The sequence below is a fragment of the Aythya marila genome (genome assembly GCF_965140915.1).
Source record: "Aythya marila genome assembly, chromosome: 13".
In the NCBI taxonomy this organism is placed as follows: domain Eukaryota; kingdom Metazoa; phylum Chordata; class Aves; order Anseriformes; family Anatidae; genus Aythya; species Aythya marila.
The window spans coordinates 11,784,332-11,791,534 of NC_139054.1; positions in this window are offsets into that span (position 1 = coordinate 11,784,332).

Sequence of the window (7,203 nt, forward strand, 5' to 3'; positions counted from 1 at the left end):
TGATCAGCAGTCTATCTTGTCAGTCTCTCTGTTCAGTCCTGCTCTTGCCAGGCATTTTACATTCAGTACAACAGATCTAAAACCTAGAGCTGAAATGAGAGGATCACAGGAACAGAAAAAAAAAAAGGATCAGGAAGAAAATCCCGCAATCCATTCAGAATATCACTCTTTCATGACTGATGTGTGTTGTGTAGCAACAGTAAAGAAGCCACAGAAAATTGCCTTAAACTAACAAGGAGCAAGGAACATCATTAGAATGAGAAGAGCCATATGATTGTTGAAATTACAGTGAACTTGCTCAAGCCACCACATCTGGATTACTGATAATGGTTTAGAGAAGAGAATACACAGTACTCTGTATAAGGCTGTGGGGACAAGGGTTCAAAGGGAACATAACACGGGGAAACCTGGAATGGGAAGGACCAGGAATGCTACTTCTTGCACCTGCAAAATGAATCCAACTACAATTGAATAAAAGAACAAGATGACGTCTCCCTCCTACATTACGTACTCTTCCTTATGTATACTGACGTAAGAAGGGTAAGCATGAAAAATAGCTCTATTTTCAGGCACACATCAAAAAAAAAAAAAAGCTGAGAAGTTGAGGACGTACACACATACACAAAAGAAATTGACTGACTCTAGTCAACAGTTTTCTAAATCGCCTGCCTCAAACTTTGAATGGTCTCCTGCAAAAGGACTGGCTGTGCTGACAGCAAAAAAGACTTTGAGAGCCCTCTTTAGGTGTACAAAAGTGATTTTTCCACTGGCACATTTCTACCAGCAGGTCACTTGACTACTGATCCTATATGAATACAAGGAGAATATTTTCATGCAATTAAAGGCAGCTTTGCAATCACAGTTCAAAAGAAATATTTTTTTTACAGTTCTGAATCTACAGGAGGGTCCACAGCAGGTACATACGGGGAGTCTGGAAAACTTGGTTGCTAAGTCCACCACCTCCACCAAAGACTTTTTCAATGGTCATGCCCTGAACTATTTTCAAATAGTTTAAATAGTTTCAAATAGTTCAAATAAATACCTTTCTTTATTTTCCAAATACAATGTAACTCACTGAAAATCAAATTTTCCTTTAGTGCCCATGCAGTGAATAATACTAGTGCTCGGTTAACAATGAATAAAGATTAACTGTATGGCTCATAGTAATATATAGGAAGATCTGATGCATAAACGTTAACACAATGTACCAGCACAGCGTTCATTTTAGTTTAAAATCAGAATTAGTAGAATCTGTCTATCAAAATGGTTTTTAATAAACTGAAAAGTACATGGTATTTTTCCTTTAAAGGGAAAAGCATATATGAATACGCCAACAGAGATGAAGGTAATTATAAAGGCTCTTAAAGATAGCAAAAAAAAAAGACAGGGAAAACAACTTCAGTTAATTCTTCTTTTCAGGATCTAATTAACCTTAAAAACTGTGAGTCTTCAGCCTTTCCCATGCATTTCAATGAAATGGAGAATGTCCCATGCTACAAACTACAGGTCTCATTTAATGGAGTTTTGATTGAGGATAAAGACAGAAGAGTCAGTCTGTGGTACCCTCTCTTCACACTGAAAAGTGTCCAATTCCAAAGGCAAATGCACTCAGCTCAGTCATTCCAATTAAAGTGTCGGCTGCTATTCAGCATAAGCAAAGATAGCACAAAGAATTCAAAAGAATCGGTCATTACGGCATATTTACAAAGGCACCACAGAAATTCACATTCGCTAGAGACAGCAAAGGAAAATAAATGTTATTTAAACAAACACATGTGCATAAATATATGTGCATATATACACATACAGAGCTCCCCCACACCCCAGATATCACATAATAAAATTATATAAAAAAGAGAAAATCCCTTTGCTCTCTCTAGGTCATTCTCTCAAATCTTTCGTGTATCAAAAAACAGTGGAACTACTGCTGAAGCTGCAGTATCTGACTGCTGAAATGGTATCTTTTTGCTGGAAGTAAAAAGTGTTAAAAAAGACAAAATTCAAGGACCAGTTTCTTCATGGGTGTCTATAACAACTCATTTAATATGCAGAGCACACAGAAACCCTGATCTTACGCTGATGTCAGCCTGGCATAACCCCGCATGCCTCTAGAGGAATTTCTGTGCTGAGATCAGGACCCAGCCCGATGCCGAGCGGGTCATACCCTGCAGTGGTGCCAGGCACAGATCTCCCACTGACATCTCTGGAGGTTGTGCATGAGTGCTAGTGGCAGTCCATTAGATTCAGGTCAAGTCATCTGAAAAGTTCCAGCTTCCTTCTTTCCCAAATGCCTACCAATGACGGTATTTTTATCAAAAAGAATGAGAGGGAGAGTTCCCTGCCAAAGGTTATCTCCAAGTTCATACCGTGTGTCCTTACGCTGCCACATCCAATAAATCGCTAACAGCCATCTGTAGTAACCAGGCTTCCCTCAGACCAATTTTGTGGGGCCGGCACAAATTTGTGCAAGCTGCTGCAACATGGAGGACAAGCTGGGCTAGCATCACAGCTCTTTGTGGTCACAGCCAACCTCTAGATGTTTTTTAAATGATCCTTTGAAGTTGAGATTTCAAGAACAAAAGAAATACAGACAATTGGAGTATGCTCAGCAAGAATGAAACTCATCCAAAGGAGCAGGGCACCTTCCCAGAGTCTCCACACTGGCTTCAAAGGCCCCACAGACAGGCAATGCTCTGCCCCTCTCAGCCTCCCTGAGGAGTGTCAGAACTGATGCTAAGACCCACTGAAGGAGTCACTTCAGGGATTTCAGACTAAGTTTGTCCCCACACAGAATGAGCTTCACCCACTACTGTCCCAATTTTGAGGATCAAAGTGGCTGGGGGGGTTGCACTGTAATCCTGTGGCCTCCCCATAGTGAGTGTGAAGGTCATTTCAGACTCCTCCAATCTGAGAGGAAATTCACTCCCAAAAGGTAACACAAGACATTGCTAAAGTCCTTCTTAAGCCCTTGAAGACTGTCCTCAGTTCCCTATGAGATAGATGATATGGGTTTGTAATACATGGGAAAAAAATGGTACACAGCCCATGTTCTTGTACTTGGCATAGTGGGGGACTTTGTGCCCTTTTTACCCTTTATAAAGCCAGATGACCCAGGCTAGCAGCAGGATGCCACCCCAAAGCACGATTATTTTATAGCTTCAATTTATTTTTGGAGATATCAAAATTTATGACAATTACTAAAGCAAATTGATTAAACCTTAAGCATAAACACACCGTGATAGAGAAGTTGTTTTGCTGGCATGCCAAGGAAGCATCTATTTGCAAAGTATGTGGCAATATCAAAGAGCTCTCTATTGATTAAACTTTGAAAATAAAATTGCACCACTTATCATATGCTGTTTGCAAAAATGCCAATCATTATAATACTCACATAAGCATACTGTGTGTTCCCCCTGAACTTGTTAAATTCATTACTAAGACTCTATCCTAGGCTGCCTACATGTGGAAAAAATATCTTTCAGATAACACATTAACATTCATAACCAGCATTTAAAGCAGTGCATGGTGCCATCTCAAAAGATAATGGTGTTGTCAGCACTTCCAGTGTAAGCCTCATTTCAGGGGATGGAGACAGGGAGTGGCAACACTATTTCAGCTATTTTAAATGACACCAACAAAGAAACCTGACATACAAGTTGTTAATCTAATTGTACATATCCTTCAGAGGTTCTTCCTTCACCTCCACATTAAGTTTTAAAAAATAGTGAAATTCTCAGTCTATTATTGTGAACTACCTGGCAAGTGCTATCATTCTGCTTGTGCATGCAGCATCCTGTACAATTAAAATTCAGGATGTAAACCTTCATATTACAAAAGCTTTTAAGGTATTGAACAAAAACGACACGACCACTTTCTCACAGGTATACTCACACTCATCAAAAGAAAGAAACAGATGATAAGCAAAACAATAGGTAACAATACAGCAATGAGGGCTTGGTCCATGAATCATGTTATTAGCTGTTCCTGCAGTGCCGAAACACTAATAATACTGAATACAAAAATCAATGACAAAATGGGTAAAAATAACAACAACTAAAAGTTATTTTAGGGGAATGGGGAGAAATCCGTAGGTGCAATGCTTTTGAGCCCAATCCTGCTACAGATAATTGCAGTGTAAGGTATGATTTGCAAAAGGAGAGGCATTAGCTGTCGGTGGTATTGTATTCTGTCAAGACAACAGTTCTTTTGTATTAGTATATATAGATATATATAAAGTAAGCAAGCAGTTGTTGTAAGGGAAGAGAGGCTTCAGAAGGCCATGACAACTGTGGAAGAGAAATTATTTCAATGCTTATACTTGAGATGATCAGGCCCATTGACCAGTTCATTGCCAAATGGAGGATGAGCTGGGAACAATCTCATCCCTATAAAACTCCAAGCAAAAATCACCAGCTAGAAATACAAAGCCAAACACTTCCATGTGCAAAAACAACAGGATTTCAAGTTAGAAAGCTCAAATGCTAACCAGTGTAGTGGTTGCAAAGCAAAAATACTACAGAGCAAATATGTGCATAAACATTTTTACCCACAATTTTCAAGAGTCCTCACCAATTCAATAGTTAATTGCCAAAGACAGCTGAGCTGTCCTTTTCTCCTATCAGCTTCCCTTGCTCCTCAGTCATGAAAGGGACATTAAAAGCTCCTGCTGTGCAAAGGATTTTATTGCTTTACAGAAAAAAAAAAAAGACTGCCTATTTAATGTATTCAGGTTTCCCCCAGCATTCAGGCTGGAAGTGAGATGTCTTCAGCATTCTGGACCCCAATGACCACAATATAAATTTGAATATTACTGTAATATCTTTCCCTTCTGTTGTCCCTTCAATTCTGGTTCCATGTTTGGCACATCTCTAAACTCTGCTTTGAAATGCATCTATCAAGACAGAGAGAGCTCTGAGAATTACCAGTAAAAAAACTTCAGGCCCAGGCAAACTCCAATGTTAAAAACCAGGATACCAAGTGATTTTAAGCACCAGCCAAATTTGGTCACCGTCAATAGGGGAGGAGACTCTGAATATAGCTATTTTCTACCTGAGCACCTAAATCTCACCATAAAATGTCATATTAGATGCATGAGATTTGTGTGTCTGTATTTGTGCGTGTAAAATTCCCAGAGCAGACGTCACAGCTGAAATCTGGGCCCCATGAAGACAAAGGGAGATTGGTCAGAAGTCTAGGTCAGGAATTTATGCATTTTTGTATTGTGTTTTGTGCAGTAACAGTTCAGGGAGCTACTATAGATGCTAAATTAATTTTAAGTCTTCCTTGGAGTCTGGAATTCTTTATTTGAAATGGTTCTCCCCAAAACATAAGTGCAACCAAAACCCTTGTATGTCCCAGTTGTCTCTTCAATTTCTGTTCATGACACTTTGAGTTATTATACCTCATGCTTCAAAGTCATTATTTGTAACAGACAGTCCTCCACAAAGAGAAACGCGATAGGGTAGCTTTTAGATAAATGACTACTGTTCAGAGATAGCAAAGTTTCTGCCTAAAGTGATGTGGGAAAGAGTGAAGGAAAACAGGGAATATTTTTCTCTAGCAGAATAAAGTCCTTATTTTCTCAGAGACTTAAATTTTCCTACCTTATGAATGCCAGAACAGAAGCCACCTTTTCCTGAAGGCTACATCACTGTTTTTTTTTTTTTTTTCTTTTGTTCTGACTTATATCCCCCTTTTCAGAGATGAACTACTTGCCTTTTCAGTGTAATTTCTTTTCTTTCGACTCAAGGCAGCTTCTTGGCCTGCACTGCATTGAGTAAGCCTTGTCCTCAGTAGCCATAAGCTAGCTTCACCTGTGACACCAGAAACTGCCACCTCAGCCCAGAACCTCTTTTGCACCTAGGTAATTTTACACAATGAAGTATTCACATTGACCCTATGCAAAACCAAGACCTTGAATAAGCCCTGCAAATAGTAGTGAATGTCTGATCTGAAAACATTTTCCTATCACAGAGCTATCCCAATCATTACTGTTTGATGTTGCAGGAGACTGCAAACAACCAGGCAAATGCTTAAGAACAGCCAGACATACACACGTACTGCATACACACATAAAGGACAATTTCAGTTCTGTTAGAAACCAGATGGCAAGCACAAAAGCCAACGAGTGCCCAACTGCCCACAGACATCTCAAAGAATGAACTTAAAGGAAAGAACTTTTGGGAACACATGGGAGTCTGAACAAATACTCAGGTTTTTCTGCTCTGTATGGAGCAAATAGAGAAATATGTGACCTCTGTGCATAACGACAATTCAATGACATGCCTCTCATTCTGAATGTGGAATATGAAATGCTCACTGTGAACTGCTCAAAAATAATCCCCAGGCCATGATTATTCATTGAAATTATTTGGTGAGTAATTTCAATTAAATAAATGCAAGAAAACAAAAAAACATAGGCTAAACCAATAGAATGCATTATTTATTATGAATAATTCATCTGGAGGAACTCCCCCTCCCACCTTTGCCTAAAGCCAGCTCAAGGCTTAGGGCACTGGAGTCCCACTTAAGCCCTGTTTTGAGGTCTTAACTGGGGACTTTCATGATGAATCACTCTGGGCTGGCCATCTGCCCAGGACTGAATTTCACCCATTGCTCCTGCTCCTCACATATTGTTAGGTATGCACATTAGCACAGTGGGATTTGGATTCTTTTCACTGTACTTTCATAAAAATCATGATATGGAGAAAGTTCATTACGTTTCTTTCACTGCTAATAAATAAAGGGAAGAAACCTCTCCTATCAACCCACCAGACTTTCAACAGTGAACATTCAGCATACCCATACATCAACTGCTTTTTGCAAAGATGAGTCCCATTACTAAGGCATTGCACTCAATAAAACAAGAAGACCTGACAAGTTCAGCAAGATTCCCTGAATGACTAAAAACATTTTTGCCCATCTGCACTTTCATGATGGGATATTTCCAGTTAGAAACATTCACAGTATGTAATGTAGATTATGACTCTGAGGAAATATAAAAAATTGCACTTATAAATCGTAGTGGTAAATACTACTCTAGACATTCACTCATTTGAAATGAAAGACAAATCCACTGGTGTTTTAAGGATGGAAAAAAAATATTTCCTTCTTTTGCTTTTGATGCTCAGCAATGTCAGCACAGAATACCTATCTTTGGAAAGATTCATCTCACTGTCCCTATCAGAGAAATAGAATCCATTG